General features: G+C 34.4%; 1 protein-coding gene across 1 annotated transcript in view; it reads right to left on the bottom strand.

Annotated features, from left to right (window-relative positions):
- The window catches only part of LOC111425833 (Heparan sulfate 3-O sulfotransferase-A), a 60,231-nt gene extending 43,637 nt beyond the window's left edge, over positions 1 to 16,594 (bottom strand). Inside the window, exon 1 of the mRNA XM_023060092.2 lies at positions 15,565 to 16,594. The gene's annotated coding sequence lies outside the window, so the exon portion shown is untranslated. The remainder of the gene's footprint in view (positions 1 to 15,564) is intronic.
- Between the last annotated feature and the right edge of the window lie 211 nt (positions 16,595 to 16,805).

Raw genomic sequence — 16,805 nt, forward strand, 5'->3', positions numbered from 1 at the left:
CGACCCGAATGTTAGCTCGGATATAAGTGCAAGACCTCACGAAACCTCAACAAATAGCGGAAACAGATACACGAAACATGCTCGCTCGTGTTCGTTGGCCGAGGTACGAATATCAGTTTAACGAAACGTGTTCACTTACTACGTCACATGATTAGATAATTTGCGGCGTTGATGCTTCAATAAATACGTAATGGTACCGGTCACGGAATGTCTACGATTTTGTTATATTTACATGGTTAAAGCTTTGAATTGTAATACTGAAGATTTCGATAAATGAAAATAATGAGCTTATATCATTAATAAAATGACTAAACTCCAAAGATATATGTGTAACCAACTTCCAATTTACTAAAGTTGACTTTCTAGAAGTGAACATTACATGATAAAAGCAGCAAAACATAACTATAGTGGAGCAATGCCCGAGATGTTATTTCTTACGCGACTTCAATAATTTTACTCTTGTCCATGGATTGAATTAAGATTGGTATGCTCTTACTTTGTTGTATACAAGGAGCTAAGAAACTTCACCAACTTTACAATGAGAAGTGAACAAGTTGATTGTGTTTGTAGACTTTTTGAAGTTGTTTAGTGCTAAAACGACGTCTCTTTCGTACTCGATGAGAAGTGGTGATGATTATCAAAAAGTTCTTTCTCTCATTTCCATATCAATCTTTAAACGCTGAAAAGGTTGATCGAAAAGTAAACTCTCAAAATGGAATAACTGAATTTATTTTAATATCCATATTATGGCATAGACAATATGGATATTAAAATAAATTCACTTTAAAAGTTATCATCTTTAAAAAGTGCTTTAAAATTATAGTTCATTTTTTCATTGCGGATACAATTACTCATATAGAAACGTCAGATCCCCCGAATGCAAAAGCCTGAATGGCAAAGCGGCGTCGAGAGATAGATGCAAAACGACCATCAAAGTTCGAGAAGTCCTGGTGAGTTCCGGGACTGGAGAGACAGAGAGAGCCCGGGCGAACCAGAGCTTTGATTTATACCCGGGGCAGGATAACCTCGACGGTGTCAGAATAATTCTGGACAAAGCGCTTAATGTCCGTTGTATATTCATTAGCGGGATCTAACGTGACGAGGCCCCTTGTAACAATTAAGCCGTAAAGTTCGACACCGGAGATTATGGGGTCTTTTTCGAAAGTTCGAAAGGTCACCCCAGTCGAACTTCAATTTAGTTCTTGCGGTCACATTTGATATCGTTAATTGAATGGGCGGGGATGTAATTACGACACGTTGCTTAAGCTTTTCGAAGGGGGCGGATCATCCTAACAAGATATAGGTTATAAACGAGTAGGAGGGTAAATGGTGCTTTAATAAATCATATTAAACTACGATTAGCCAAAACTAAATCCTATTAGTAATTGCTTGCTAAAAATATGAAATAGGTATAAAAATATTACGACGATCTAATTTCCACTTAATTATCTGTTCAATACATGTGAGACTACTTAACGATTTTTAGATGATGCTAAAGTTTTTATTGTACTTCTTTTATACTTGAATGATCCGGTTTTATACCGAATCGAAAATTGTAGTAACTATTTTTAGCATTATGTGTGGTCCTTTGTAAACAACCTTTTCTTTACCTGTTTCGAGCCGGGCAAGAACCGATGATGTCTATAAAAAAGTGCTTAACAAGGGGTAATAAATCAATTTTATTACTTTATCAAATAATGTTCAAAAAAAAGTAAATGGTGGGGATGTTGCAAACTTCTATCGGATTAAAAGTACGGTGAATGCACAGTCCTATTCTTATTTTATTTTCCACAACAATGGATTTTAAATTGTTAAGACGCTGGTCCAAGAGCTCTCGTAAAGGTTTCACCTCCCGCCTTTACAGCTTCAAGATATATTACATTCCTAGAAAAGGTTTTAATACCAACTATACGAGCGATTGTTCCTGAACAAAAAGTGGAGCTTGCTAAATTTGTGCGCGGTTATGGCTTCATTCATAACGTAGCATTGTCTCCAAAAGGGGGTTATAATCATGCTTATTCTTCGTACACTATTGAAGAAACCATTGGTAATTAAAGGGCTGAAATGTCATTATTTGTCTGTGAATGAAGACACAAGTTGTCTTATAAAGAACTTGTTTCAGACTACATCAACTCTCTAAGACCTACAATTACAATTGGGCACTTGTAGGTCTGTGGTTAATTTCAAATAAAGGAGGATTGGCTATAAAAATCTATAGCTAAATAATGCGATTAAGTTTAACTAGACCATGTATTTATCTCATTGGTAAAAATCATTACTGAATACTATAGTATTTTACTGCCTCATTGAGTCCTTCTGCGCAGGCTTCAGTGAACAAACCAGTAGGAACCCAATAAGAAATAGTAGTAGTGATATCACAATGTATCATGCCTGATTTGACACAGTAATGGTATCAATATATTATCATATGTTGCAAATATAAGGAATACAGCTATTTTCTGACCTTTCTTAATTAAATGGATGCAAATAAATGTCACTTCCTCTCCGAGAGCCTTCTCAAATAGCTTCCTGAAACATCTCTTCATTACTACACACTTAGCTATGCAAGATGTGGTTCTTAACAAGGAATGTGTTATTTTGTCATAATCATGATCAGAATTGTGAACTAAGAAAAGCTTTATTAGTCTACTGGGACAACCACTGGACCTGTTTATGTAACATTTGACAATTATGTAATTTGTCTTTCTTATTACTAGAGCATTCTCTAGTATATCTTTTTAATCTTACTTATTAAATTGTAGAAATATCCGTAAGTGTACAATTTAAAGATCATGTTGAGGTAGATTTGAATGTGCTTTTCAGATTAACTGGGATGGGTTGGGTTGGATAGTGACAGATTATTGTTTGCAGAATCCTTCTTATGTGTTTAATCAAGTGATTAGTCTAGACTGGTATGCAGATAATGAATTCCCCATTAATATGAGTTGCTATAGACTCATAGACTTTACATCGTCTACATTGAATTGAATAGTATGGCAACTATAATGCCTGTCTTGGATAAATGGTACTAAAGGGTATGTGACCGTGAATAACACATGATCAATTGGAATGTAAAGCCTTGCATCAAAGCTAGTCGCTCTGGAATAACCCGATACTATTCAAGGTAGCTGAAGATCCGTATACATAGGGAATGTGAGGACATTCTAATCACAGGCTCAGGTTAGCAATCAAATGTCGAGTGTGCTTTGGACATGAGTATTTAAATAGCCGCAGTAGAAAAGCTCGTGTAGTCCATCAAAATATATACATTCATCATAATCTTGATGTAGTATTTACTATTATGATAGTGGAAATCGATTCATTTATCGCCGCATAAACATTCAAAAAAAAATTTTGATCAAGTCGTGTAACCGAAAGTGGTACTTTATTTGATTACACACTAAATTTCTTTTATACGTCTAAAACTGAAAAATATAAAATATGGTGGATGCGGCGGAACTTCAAATAAATATCATTTATGTTTAGGTGTTTTCATTAAATATAAAACTATTTTACGTCTAGTAAAGAAAATTAATATCATCATAAAATATAACTGATGAACAGTTTCTTGTAAAAAGTGCAATAAAACCGGGTCGAAATACGATCCACGATAATACAACTTTGATTTATGGCAGTCGTCAAACACGTTTAAAAATAACCTACGGAAAATAACAGATATAAATTGCCTGTAAGTATCATTACGCTGTTGTGAATGACGCGACGGCGAGTGCAACCGCGAGTGGGGCTTGGATATCGAGCAATAAATCGTTATTGGATTAATTGCTAGATAACTGAAATAAATGATTATTTTTACGAACACGCTACCAATTACTCGAACGCAGTGTTATCACAAGAACGTGTTCCTTTTTCGCTGCTGCTATGACGTATTACTCTCACACGTGCTCAGGGTTTTCTATTAAGCTCTAGATAAACTTTTAGATATGACTTCTTCATAGACTTAGTCCAATAAGAACATAAAACAAGAGTTTCTATTAGTTTTCCTTGATGAAGAATATAACCTAGAAAATCAAATAACATATTATTTGATATCACACAACATTTCTATTTACTTTATTCACATAAAGCTGGTAGAAAAACTTAAATGTGTGAATCTTGTCCCACGACACAGATTGTTATTTATTTAGGACTGACTATCACGAACAGTACGAGATATATGAGTAAACCTTCAAGGGCTCGCTCGCCCTCTCGTGGGTTTTTTAATCTTCCTCTCGCTTCAGGAGCTTTTTGCCCCGATCGTTACCATCGTTTTGCTACCGGATATAAGTCGGAAGTTATAAAGAAGGTCGCGTAAAAAATGCAAAATATTTACTTCTACGTACGAATGTGAAGCTTGAACGAAAAATTGCCTTCGTTCATTTTATAAGTCCGTCGTTTCGAAACTGTTTAGGTAAACAGTTTCCCTCCACAATTTCAAATGACGAGAAAAAGAAATCGGTAAATTTTATTTCATATGACTTGAAATAAAACGCTAGATTATTATTTTTCTAGACCTATACGTGATGAAAAATAATGAAACGTCAAGCGAAGTATAGAATTTGAACCATGTAGAGTTTATAACAGGTAGAAAGCGAAATAAAATGTTATACGCGATTGTATGTAATTACAATGCGAAATTAAAACTGTTTTCAAAACATTGTTATCGTTCTTGTCATTGCGTTGATCGGGGTGATTTGACGTTTACCGTCGGGGGTTTTAACACATTTCGGTTAATTTATTTCAAAACAAATTGGTATTACAAAAAAAAAACCATTTTTCTAATGGGTGCCACAGATTTTAATAGGAATAACTAAAATAAAAGTCACTATCACAAGCTAGAATCGACACAACTGCTGTTTGAACGAACCGTCTATAAATTACCGACCAATTAAACCGGCTTTAACGGGGATTTTCCGATGGCAACGCGTACCCGATATCGAAGCGAGGGTGCTCAAACCCTATCTGTGGAATTAATAAACCCAGAATCGGACTGCGAAATGGCGTGCACAGGTCGACCTCAAGGAATCGATAGGGGTTCGTGCTGAATACAATGAGCCCGTCAGCGAGTTAGACGGGCGTCGCGACGACGAAGCCTTCCCCGAATGTCACGGTGCGAACAATGAGTCCGCCTCGATGTAACATTAACCCTTATCTCTTCTTCTCTCCTTGTTAGGCACGTCTCTTCATTCTCACACCATGTGAAGATGCAGCTTGTCGTTGCAACAACGATCCGGCGCCTCCACCATGATTGCAACTCACACAAAAGTACAATACAGAGAGGTTTCAAGAAATAGTTTACATGAAAATCTAAATACAGTAAAACGTGTGTCCTAAGATATGAATAATTTTTAATTTGCACTTTAAACTGTTTGAATGTATAATTTTAATACACACAAATTCGAACAGCTATCCCATCGTTGTGTTCTGTATTAATTAGTTCTACTTTTACTTCAGTAAAAATATACCACAATCTAGCGCTAAATAACAACTAAAACTAGAACTAATACTAGCATTAGAACTAACACTAGACCTAGAACAGAAACATTCGGGTTTAGCCGTGCGTCTCTTAAGACGGCTAAACCCGAATGTTTCTAGTTCTAGGTCTAGTGTTAGTTTTAGTTTTAGTTTAATAAAAAGTTATTAAAGGCTAAAGTTCTAGGTTCTAGTTCTAGAACCTAGAACCTAGAACTTTAGCCGTGCATCCTCAGACAAGGTCCGTTATATCGAGATTATTTTATTTCCGATATAGTAACAAAAAAAAATGACATTACAATTAAATCGGTTTTGCAATTCGTAGGTGTGCAATCAAGTCACGAAATCCACCGATTTCAATGACGTAAAAATAACTACCGAACAAGTCCATAAACGTGATTCAAATCGTGTATTTATAAATGTTAATATCTGTTTAAAATTTGTGCCGGTGTATAAACGATTTAAAGCACGAATTTTTACACGATATTTTTAAATTAACACGATTTCGGAATGTTTTAAAATAGATTTATGTGATTGTTTAAGACAAATTTACATGAATTAAAACCTGTTAAGAAACATTTCTCACAACCACGCATATTTAATTCGTTAGGTAGTTTGTTAGAGACGTTGTTGACAAGGCAAGAACATTTGCATACAATTAGCGTGTGTGTGTGTCACTTGCTAGACAATTAGCGTTTGGGGTATGAAAGCCGGCACAACGGCGGTTAATTTTGAATCAGCAATTACCGAGCCGCAACGTAGACCGAGGGTATGAAAATATACATTTTCTATCTATGCGTGGGAAATGTCACAACTTCATCCGCAATTTGGCGTCTACGACGTAAATCCAATGCGAAACGAGACGTTTCGGATTAACGTTAACGCGATGCGACAAGTACATAAATGCGCTCGATAAAATATAATTAAATAGAAAACAGGAAGAAAATAAAATTTGCCGTGCGCGATAATAAACGAATTTATGGCAATATTTCTATTTACCCGCTGTAATTACAAGTTTATTAATTATTTATTGTTGTAACTATTGAATTGAGGTCGCAATAATATCGATCATAACCGAGATTAAATGTACTGACGTATGTTTAATTATATTGCGCCAAAAACCAAAAACAATTTTCAAATTTTAAACCCATTCTAAATGCATCTTTATTTAACATATCAAATACTTGAAATTAAATGCGTAATGGAAATGCAAAAGCTATCTATACAAGATAAGCCGTCGCGAAATAGAAATGAAGATTGTATTAGAAGAGTGAAGAATCAAAGACCGCGAGTCACATTATGCATGGTTGACCAAATATTATAAATAAATCACAAAATATTAATGCCCGCAATAGAATGGCCTAGGAACGACAACTAAATGGAAGAATAGAAACCAGAATGATTGAAAACGCATTAATAACAATAATGTGGAAGTGTTGACAGAATGCAGAACATATAGCGTGCACAGTACACAGTACATCTCACTGCATACATTGATATCATCACTCTTATTTTTACGTAAAGTAGCATAGTAGCAGTATAGAGTAAAATGCAGAAAGTGTCTAAAGAGCATTGACAAACGTGCATAGTAGAGTGTGTAGATGGAGGAGTTCCCAATAAGCAAATGGCGAAAACAAGCATAATATAATTCCGTGTGACGACATTTTTTAGCAGAAATTTTTAAGAAGAATTACTAACAATAAATAAATAATGGAAATAATGCATGTGCAAAAATAATAGAAAGCAGAAACAAGATAAAATGTCAATTTAATTTTGAAACTTGCAACTATTTCATATTATACCCAATTCGGAGTAAGATTGAGTAGTTTGAAGAGTAATTAGTAAGATTGTTAAAAATATGAATGATTAACTAAAAAGTGTGGATTCTGACTTAAGAAAACAATTATCTGCTTTCAGTCGTAATCTTGTTGATTATACTAATACCATCAATCATATAACTTCAGCTTATAAAATTTACCAGAATTGAGAAAAGATATTTTGAGTTAAAATTGATTTTATAAACACGTACTGGCGGCAATTGGTGGAAATTTACGGTGAAGCTGACAATTTTAATGCTGATTGGCATCACTCCAGTATCGTGTTTTGTCCCTGAATTTTTTGTCCTAAAAAAGTGTATACCTAATAATTACTAAAGCAAATGCAGTAAAATCTGATGGATTATATAATCAAAATTATAAAGTAAGACATTTTTTCTTGAATATTTCAAAATTCTTTGTTTCATTGTAACCATAAAATTGATTATACTTAATTTGTTATAACATTAAATATGCAGTGGTTGAATAAGGTCACCAAAAATAAAGTACAGTTCTCCTATTTCAGTCAACATAATATTCTAGGGCCGCAAGGCAAATATTAGGATTGATATTTTCAAAGTATACGTTATATTACGAAGATAAATAAATTATATGTAAAAAAAGTACGAATACTTACAATTAAATCCATTATTTCTTCATTGTGACGCAGGTGGTAATAGTATAGTGCCAAGACAACAGGTGCCGTTCAAACGATAAATTGTTTACATTATAGTGGAAGCGATTACCGAGTAAAGTACGTCTAAGGAAGAATGATTAAATTACCACTTTATCGTGGTAATAAAGCTTTAACACCAACGCTCCTGCATCTAGCGGTTGTTGAATAAACACGTATCTGGTAGAGAGGTTTGATATTGTATGATTGATAGTTACTTCACATTCACATTCGAAATTAACTGATATTTATGAGTTTATTCTTTTAGCCTGCATATTTGGTAATATTTAACGTGAAGATCATTTGTCATAGTGGTGTACGAAACTCCATAAACACAAATGCGATAGATCAATACCTGTTCGTTATTAATGAATAATTGCTTTAGTCGAGCTGATAATATGAATATTACTTCAATAAATAATGTGAAATCCACCTATATGCAGAGGAAACCAAAGTAAATGTTAAATTCAAATCTTAAATTATTTAGTATAACGACTGAACATATGATAGTGTGTAGATATTTTATAATATATAATTAATTTTGAATTAACAGCTTTGTTACTCGAAAACTATAACTGTTTATTAAAATATTTACGGTAAAGTTTACCATAACTAGTTTAACTAAACCAGAAACCACAAAGTTCCGCTATACAATCTGTAGCGTTTATCCACAAGTGGGAGCGAAACTTTACCCTGTAGCAAGACAATTCCAATCGCAGAAATCGGACAAATGTCATTCCTGAGCGCGGTCCGGCAATTGAAACTTGTTCGAGAAACTCGGTATCTTGCAATTGAACCAGAACGGAAGTTAAACAGGATTCGATTTATCTGGTTCTCTAGCCGCGCTTTCCCGCGCCATGACACACGTTGTTCCATCCGAATCCGGATAACTCCGCACTCAGAATTGCCAACGGCAAAATGTTCTTCCACTTCCGGTAGCAAACCAAGTTGCATAGAAAATTCTGTGTATGCAAATTCTAAAAGAAAAACGCGATCGGTTTGCAACCTATTAATTTATGTGCCCGCGGCTGTTTAATTAAGGGCAACCAGTGGGCAATTTTTCTAATTTCTCGTGTATTCACAAGAAATTAGCACGAGTTCGTTAGTAGGTTCCCTTTATTTTTTTCACAGGATATGTTATGATTCCCAGTGTAACTTGCTTTTTTTAAACGTAAAGTTTCAAGTTTTCATGAGTAATGAGTTTAGTTTTTAATTTAATGTACTTTGATTATAAAATATACTTAACATATAAAGCTATAGCTATAAAAAATTGATACATAATGATTCTTTTCTAACCATGCAAATTGAAAGCGTCATTAATATTTGATTCAGTAGATAATTTCACTTCGGAAACGATCTAATCATTCTTTATCAATGTCTACGAGTATAACTTATTTATTACATAATTCAATAAGCCGCATAAATAGTGATGTGGATCTTACGTGACACAAACGATCAACATTCAGAAAAAAAGTATTTTAGTCTATTTTAGAATCGGTGTTTGCTACATTATTAGTAATAAGTCTATAATATAAAGATAATATAAAATCAATGTTTCTGCGTTTAATTAGGTTTGTAACATTATTATTGTTTTAAAAGTTTACAATATTGCTATCCTGAAAGTTGTGGTGGTTATTGCCGAGTGAGATGTTTTGGATACTTTGAAAAACCTTGGCTTAAAAACGATTTTTTGAAGTGCTGGGTTTTGATAATTGAAATGATCTAGCTGAGTAGCCAAAGTTTGGCCAAAAAGTTTGCAATGACGATGCAATAATGATTTAGGTCCAGTAGTGGACAAAAACAAAGCTGTAGAAAGAGAGAGAGAAAAGGAGTTGAGTGGCAACAAAAACCACGAAAATATTGCCAAAATATTTTCCATGACGCTACTTATAAACATATAGATTCTATAAACTCTACAAGGGTAAAAGTGTTTTTGAGAGGTTTATTGCTATCATCGCACGGGGCATCGCATTCTATAAAGACAAATTAGACTTCCACGTGTACGGAATCTTCGTACACGTGAAAGTTGCTGTTGCAGTATTCCTGCCACCTTATGCATTGAAATATTAGTCCTTCTCATGATACACTTGGAAGTAAATTTGCATGTAGTGATATAGTTCAATTCGCAGTATTAATCTATGTTTAGGATTAATTCGAACTCGAGGAGATAACTAAACAAGTACTTACACTTGCGTTTTAATTTGAGCATGTACCGTTATCGGCGGAAATATGTTTAATTGCATTATTCTTTACTTGTGTGTAATTTTTTGTTATTCATCCTAATCGTCATATACCTATTGGTAATCAGGGCTCAATTCATCAACATATATTATTCTCCAAGCTGTAATTATTAGCTACAGTATCGCTTCAATTGTTACCGGTGTCAATTACATTCACATTGAAATTCAGAATATAATGGCAAGTTGCTCGACAAATCATCTACAAAACCGTTCGCGTGTTGATAATCGTTCAGGATAAACATGCACGGACCCACGTATGCTAAGAATAGAAGGTTTCTTCGAAGTGTTTTCTAAACAATAACGTGGGCCATATTCAATTATTATTAAATTCTTTGAAGAATGTGTAATACATTTCTATTTCGAATTTAAGAAAAACTCTTTCTATAAAATTGTTCTGTATTTGTTCAGTTTTTCTCAAATTGTTTTCAAGATAGAACTGAGTAAGGGAAAATAAACATTTATCACATTCGATTAAAAGTTCGTACTACCGTAATCCTACATCAGCGACCTCGGTAGAGCCCCAGATAAACCGGAAGTGGGTGTTTGAGCGCGCGTGTGGGACCCGAATGACAATGAGCTTTACAGAAGCGCCGTCTGCAAAGGCGCTCCTTACGGAACCTATAAATTTCCACTTAATGCCGGTGTATTGGGTGTTCCAAAGGCTTTCAACTTTGTCGATGTGGAATTTGAGGAGTTCGACGAGGTCGTTGCCGAGTGGCACGACCCTTAAAATTACAACCAGTTACCAACACAGGACACAGGGGCACTTTTGGGGGGTTGAATGGCCCCTTAGCAAATTTCAGGGGAGTGAGTATTTCTCACCACCACGGTGAAATACGACCTATATTTAATTTAATGTAAATTTGCTATACCTGACTTTTTAGGGGTTACTTCATAAAATTCCCAGAAGAGCTTTATAGCATCATTAAATTTTTGAATCAATAACATTTTTTCCTCGTATAACATTTAGATTTCAATTTATGAAGCTTTTACACATGAAATATACATAAAAAAAGACATTTTTTATTATGTTACTGTTATTGGAAAGTATTTATGGTTTTAGATCTAGATTGAGCAAATGGAATACAAATACATAAATATTATGCATATTATTCCCATTGGTTGTATTCGGCTAACGTAAATCCCGCTTAATTCCAATTTTACGAAAGTTATTACGCAGTCCTCGGTGCGAGACCAAAAATGAACTCCGGGCAGGAATTTTCAGTTGCTATGGGAAATAAAAATTTGCCCACAGGCGGAAACTTTCTCGTTTTAATTTCGCGCCATGCCGCCAATTTTACCATACATTTGCATTTTTGCCTCTTTCTCGCAGCTCACCTGGAATCCTGGAACGCCCTCCACAAAACCGATAAGAACTAATAAAAAAGTCAAACAGTACGTTTGGCTCCACGGCAATCTAGGGAATTATCCAGACTACGTTATCCTTTAACGGTCTAATTCAATTAAAAACAATTTCATTGCAAAACGATTCATTAAAGTTTACCACAAAATAAACATCTGGATACTTTAAAAAAGTCATTGTAACGTCAAAGATTCAATTGCCACACTAAAATTAATACTTATGAACGTTGATTTTAATTAAAAGTAATTTCCCTAGCTTGCCTGAAATCGTCCATGGGGTGAGAGGTAGACCTGTCGGCTTTACAGAAGACCGCTAATTTTCTAAGCAAGAACCAGACGGAAGAAGGAAGCCGAGTGCCCCTTTGAGAATCTCGTTTAATTTTTATTCGTCTTCTGAAGATGTTGTTTTATACCCGGAGGGGGTGTTTTCCTCTTTGCGATCCGCCTTGAAAATTGAAAATCATAAAATTTCCTTTCCCAGAATTAATTAAAACGTTGTCATCTTATAAAGGAATTCATTACGAAAACGTTGCTACAAATAAAATTTTACAATATTATTTTTTATTGAATTTAAAACTAATTACATCTAATATCACAACCCTACAAAGATTAAGCAAATATAAAGAGTCCAACTGAACTTCTCAAGAGTGAAAATCTTTAAACTGTTAAATAAATCAAAAAAGGGAAACAAAAAGCCGTGAATTTTCGACCCTTTTTTACGTTTTTTGTTACAAATCCGTCTTAGGATCAACCGAAAGTAAAAGTTTTGGTTTAAATCCCTTCTAGATTCCAGGATACAAACTTTTAGGGTTATCCTAGTTTTAACCTTTCTTAATAGTTTTGGATTTAAAGAAAAGATAAACACCAAGATTTTCTTACAAGAAATACTTTTTTTAACGTATCATTTTCCTAGAGTATATAAAATACTCTATACATATATATAATATGAGCAGAATGACACAAAATCAATTGAACTTATAGAAATAATATTAGAATTTTACAGATACCTACTTGCTGCTTATTTACAAATGCCAAGCGCAAGTATATTTACACATCGCTGCTTTCGACGATCGTCGGTATCTTTATTGGCAGATTCAGGTGCACATTTGACGACCATTATACGATAGGGAGGATTGAAATCATCAACAGGGGCACTCCTCAGCGACTGTAAATGACGATTCGTAAGATTCAGAGATTGGTACTAATTATACTGACTTTACAACACATTAATCACCATTTTATCATAATCTGTATTGTTTGATTATAAAAGTTGTCCCTACCCACAATGTTAAATTTTTTATTTCTTTCCATGCTATTTCCAATTGAACCAAGTCGTGCTTTCACATGATTCGATTGGTTATTCGAATGGTTGCCACTACGATATCTATGTCGCTTCGTTCAACAATAAGTCTATAGATATCCTCAAGGAATTTACAAGAACACTAACGTATTCGACCTGGTGTTGGTTTCAGCCCATGAGGTTAATTCTGGTTCTGGAAACCAAATTCAGATCCATAGCTTTTAACAAATTGGCCATCTTATTCAGACTTACTTTGAAATATAATTTTGACAAAATCGTATTCTCAGCAGTTTTTCAGCCACATCATTTCCTACTTTGACACAAAATCTGTCTTTAATCTATAATTCTATGCTAATTAAACGTTAATCGATTGAAATTATAATTAAGATTTCCAAAAATTAAATTAACCAAGCAATTGATGTGATTATAAACTAATGGACGCTAAACGTGACATTAATCGAGTGTTCGACCAAGGGATGTCGTTATTTCAGGGAACCTAATCAATCGCAGTCGTAATTAAGTATAGTAGATAACCAAATAATGGTCTTTAATACAACTTTATTTAATCCAGAATTGATGTTATTAAATCATGAATGTGTATTTATCGATGTTAAGCTTACATTAACATAGAAAAGTTTTTATAAATCCGAATTAGTGTCCCATTATCTTTAACCACGCATTAATTGATATAGGCAAGAATAGGTTTAATGAGGTCAATCACCTCAAAGTTCGCCAATACAGCAATTTTAATTGGAGGGACTTAAACTCCAAATCCTCAAAAAGTACGGAATGGAGATGTAAAATACTGGAAACTATTGATGATAATGACCTTTTTTGAATTAATGGGATAACTCGTAAATTAAAAGATTAAAATATGACGTTAAGACTAAAAAAGTTGAAAGTGGAAGTGGATCAAAAAAGAACCTTACCGGTCCCTGTTGGGTTATCTGCAGAATTTATTATCAAGGACATTTTCCTCGTATCCAAAGCAGCTAGAAGGAAGACGAAATATCGCGTATTGACTAAAAGGCAAGCAAGAGTTAGACGAGAGGATGGTGAAGGAACACGGTAAAGGTTTGCTTTCAGAAAACGAGAGTAATACGAAACCTAGGTTACCCTTCACATAAGAATATTTAGATATGACGGTAATGAAAATGGAAATATCAAATAATACTCGAAATTTTAGGAACTTCTTTCAGCATCAATGTGATATGTTATGATATATATTACTTTTGTGTGTGAAGTTGGGTTAATTCCCAGTATCGTATCCAGTATCGCATTAATAATTTAGAATCCACTGATTAGAAGTACCTTATTCATCCTGCGCATGCATTGATGTTGTGTACAGACCTAAAATTCTCCTACACTTGAATGGGTTCGTTGCATAGAATTTGTTATTATACAAGTATAATATTCAAAACATTAATATTAGCCGCCGTTCCACAACAATAATAGCGATTTATCGAATGGAAGTACTTAAGCAAGCTTTTCAACTAGGAATATAACATTTATAACAGTTCGTTAATTAGTATAAATCATGTAAATGAGGAAGATTTTGAAAGGAAACTGAGATACAATGACAAAGCATTATCATAAAACAATTACGAGATTCAAATGAAACCTTCGATTGTTATCATCCACGTTACAGATAGATTTTTAAATATAAGCGTATTTCCCTTTAATTTCCAGTTACCAATTTTTGATTTGACAGCAACGATATGAGAAAATAGCATGTTGTTTTTTTCAGGCAAACAATGTGAATTATTGGCCATATAAACGCTCGCATAAAAAAGTCTCGCAATTTTGAAGAAAATTGAGGCTTTTACACCTCATTTGAACTGCCACCGACGTATTGCCTTTTTTTTTGTGTGTTATGTTACAGCAAACGGAACAACTACGAAGCGTTGCTGTTATTATCAGTACATAAATCCGGCGACGATAAAACGCTTAATAAAATGTAAAAAAAAATCCTTTTTGTAAAATATTGGAAATAAAGTATACAGTTTATGTAAAGTGTTCGTAACGCTTGCAGTTAAACGGAGAACAAAATGATTGATGACATCCGGCTCTAACTAACGGACAATTTGAAATAATACGACAGTGTATTATTAACTTTTTATAGTATACTTACCTAATTACGTTTAACCTTATATTAAATTTTTAACTAGTTGAAAGTGTTAAAAATAGTTTTTTAATATCTATACAGTTGATTTTTTGAACTTCACCAAAAATCTGTTTATTGTAAGCATCAATAATGTAAATTCCTGAATATAACTCGATTATTCAATCAAGTGAATATGTTTGATAAAGTTAAATTGATATTTCGAACGATCAATCAGATTGATGAAAATGGATGCTGTTAAAATATACCTAAATATACGTTTGGAAAATATCTCGCATTTTAAGTCAAATGTTTGTTGGTTGTTATGTTGAATATTTACATTTCTATCATACCTACTAAAAATTTACTATTTTGTTCTAATTAACTGTTAAAGTATTACTCATAAAATAAATATAACGATATATATAATGTTATACTATAAATTATATAACTCTTTCACTAGCAAACCATTTACCCGCCAAAACGAATACGGACGGCAAATCAAAATATCAACGATTATTTTTATCCTCGACAAAAGCAAATCTTTCTGACACGTTAATATCCCCGAAAGGAAGATTATTGAAGATGAAAATACTTAATCTTACCTGAGTCCTTCGGTTTCCAAACGAAATCCGCGTCAAGATGTTGTTTTCTAAATCTTTTAGCGACTAAATTCCAGATTGAATCGTCGTTGTTGCGTCGTACTCAATCGTCACGTCCTATCGGATGACCAAAACAATCAAACGGGAACGATGTACCAGTCGGAAACACCGCCGAACTCTTGCAAAACACTAACGCGGAATTCACGGAGCTGGTGCCATGTTTAACTGCCGCCGCACAGCGGAACACTTAGCTGTCAAATGCCGCCTCCCGTACGTCCGTACGGTGGCCGCCACGAAAGCGACCAAAACGTCACGGCGCCGCCGCCAAATTCGATCGATAAACCGCCCAGACGCCCCCACACCCCTACAAAATCCTACAGTTATTCGACGGCTGTAACGTGCGTCTCGCAACACCGGTAGTTGATGCAACAAACCAACGAGTCATAACGCCTCTTCACTATTCCCTATCTTTCCGCATGCAACACAACAATGAATGGCATGCTACGTATGCCATTCATCTCATCTTCTGGAACGAAGATGTGAAAAAGAACGAAACAGTCAAGGAAGTGGCTTTAGAAGTTTGTGGTCTGCAAATAATGAATACGAGATAGAAGACTTAACTTCTTCATGATGAATAAGGTGAAATGATGAATAAGATTTAAACCTGGCTCAGGTCTAGAATAACTGATCAACGGTTGAATTGACTTTGCATACCAAGTGTCTATCGAGAGAAGGTGAAGGACAATGATCAATTTTGCAATGTCTTAGATATTTTCGCACAGACCAAAAAAATTAGAAGACACCCACTCAAAGTCATGACATACAAATTATTCACTAAAATTGCAATTATCACAGTACATAGGCGATTTTGAATTCGCATCCATTCCCAATACTAATATTCCCATCATTCAAAGTCTGGCTCAGTACTGCAATAATTCCAATACAATTTTTAATTCTCTCTCTGCACAGACAATGTATTGATTCTTCCACATTCCGTGTCACGAGCGAAGATAAAATAACCATCGTATACCGGTCGTCAACCCAACCCAACCCAACCCAACCCTGTACTCAGTTTTTTTTCTGTTCAAACCTGAATCATTCTCATATGATCTGGACATGCGGATGTCATGGGGAGTAGTTCCTCTGCTTTTGCTGGGACAATCTGCCTGTCCTTTAGTCGTACAATACCAGCACACTTTCTTCTTATCACAACATTTCGTTATATTGGCATATGCCAAGCATTA

The sequence above is a fragment of the Onthophagus taurus genome, chromosome 2 (genome assembly GCF_036711975.1).
Source record: "Onthophagus taurus isolate NC chromosome 2, IU_Otau_3.0, whole genome shotgun sequence".
NCBI lineage: Eukaryota > Metazoa > Arthropoda > Insecta > Coleoptera > Scarabaeidae > Onthophagus > Onthophagus taurus.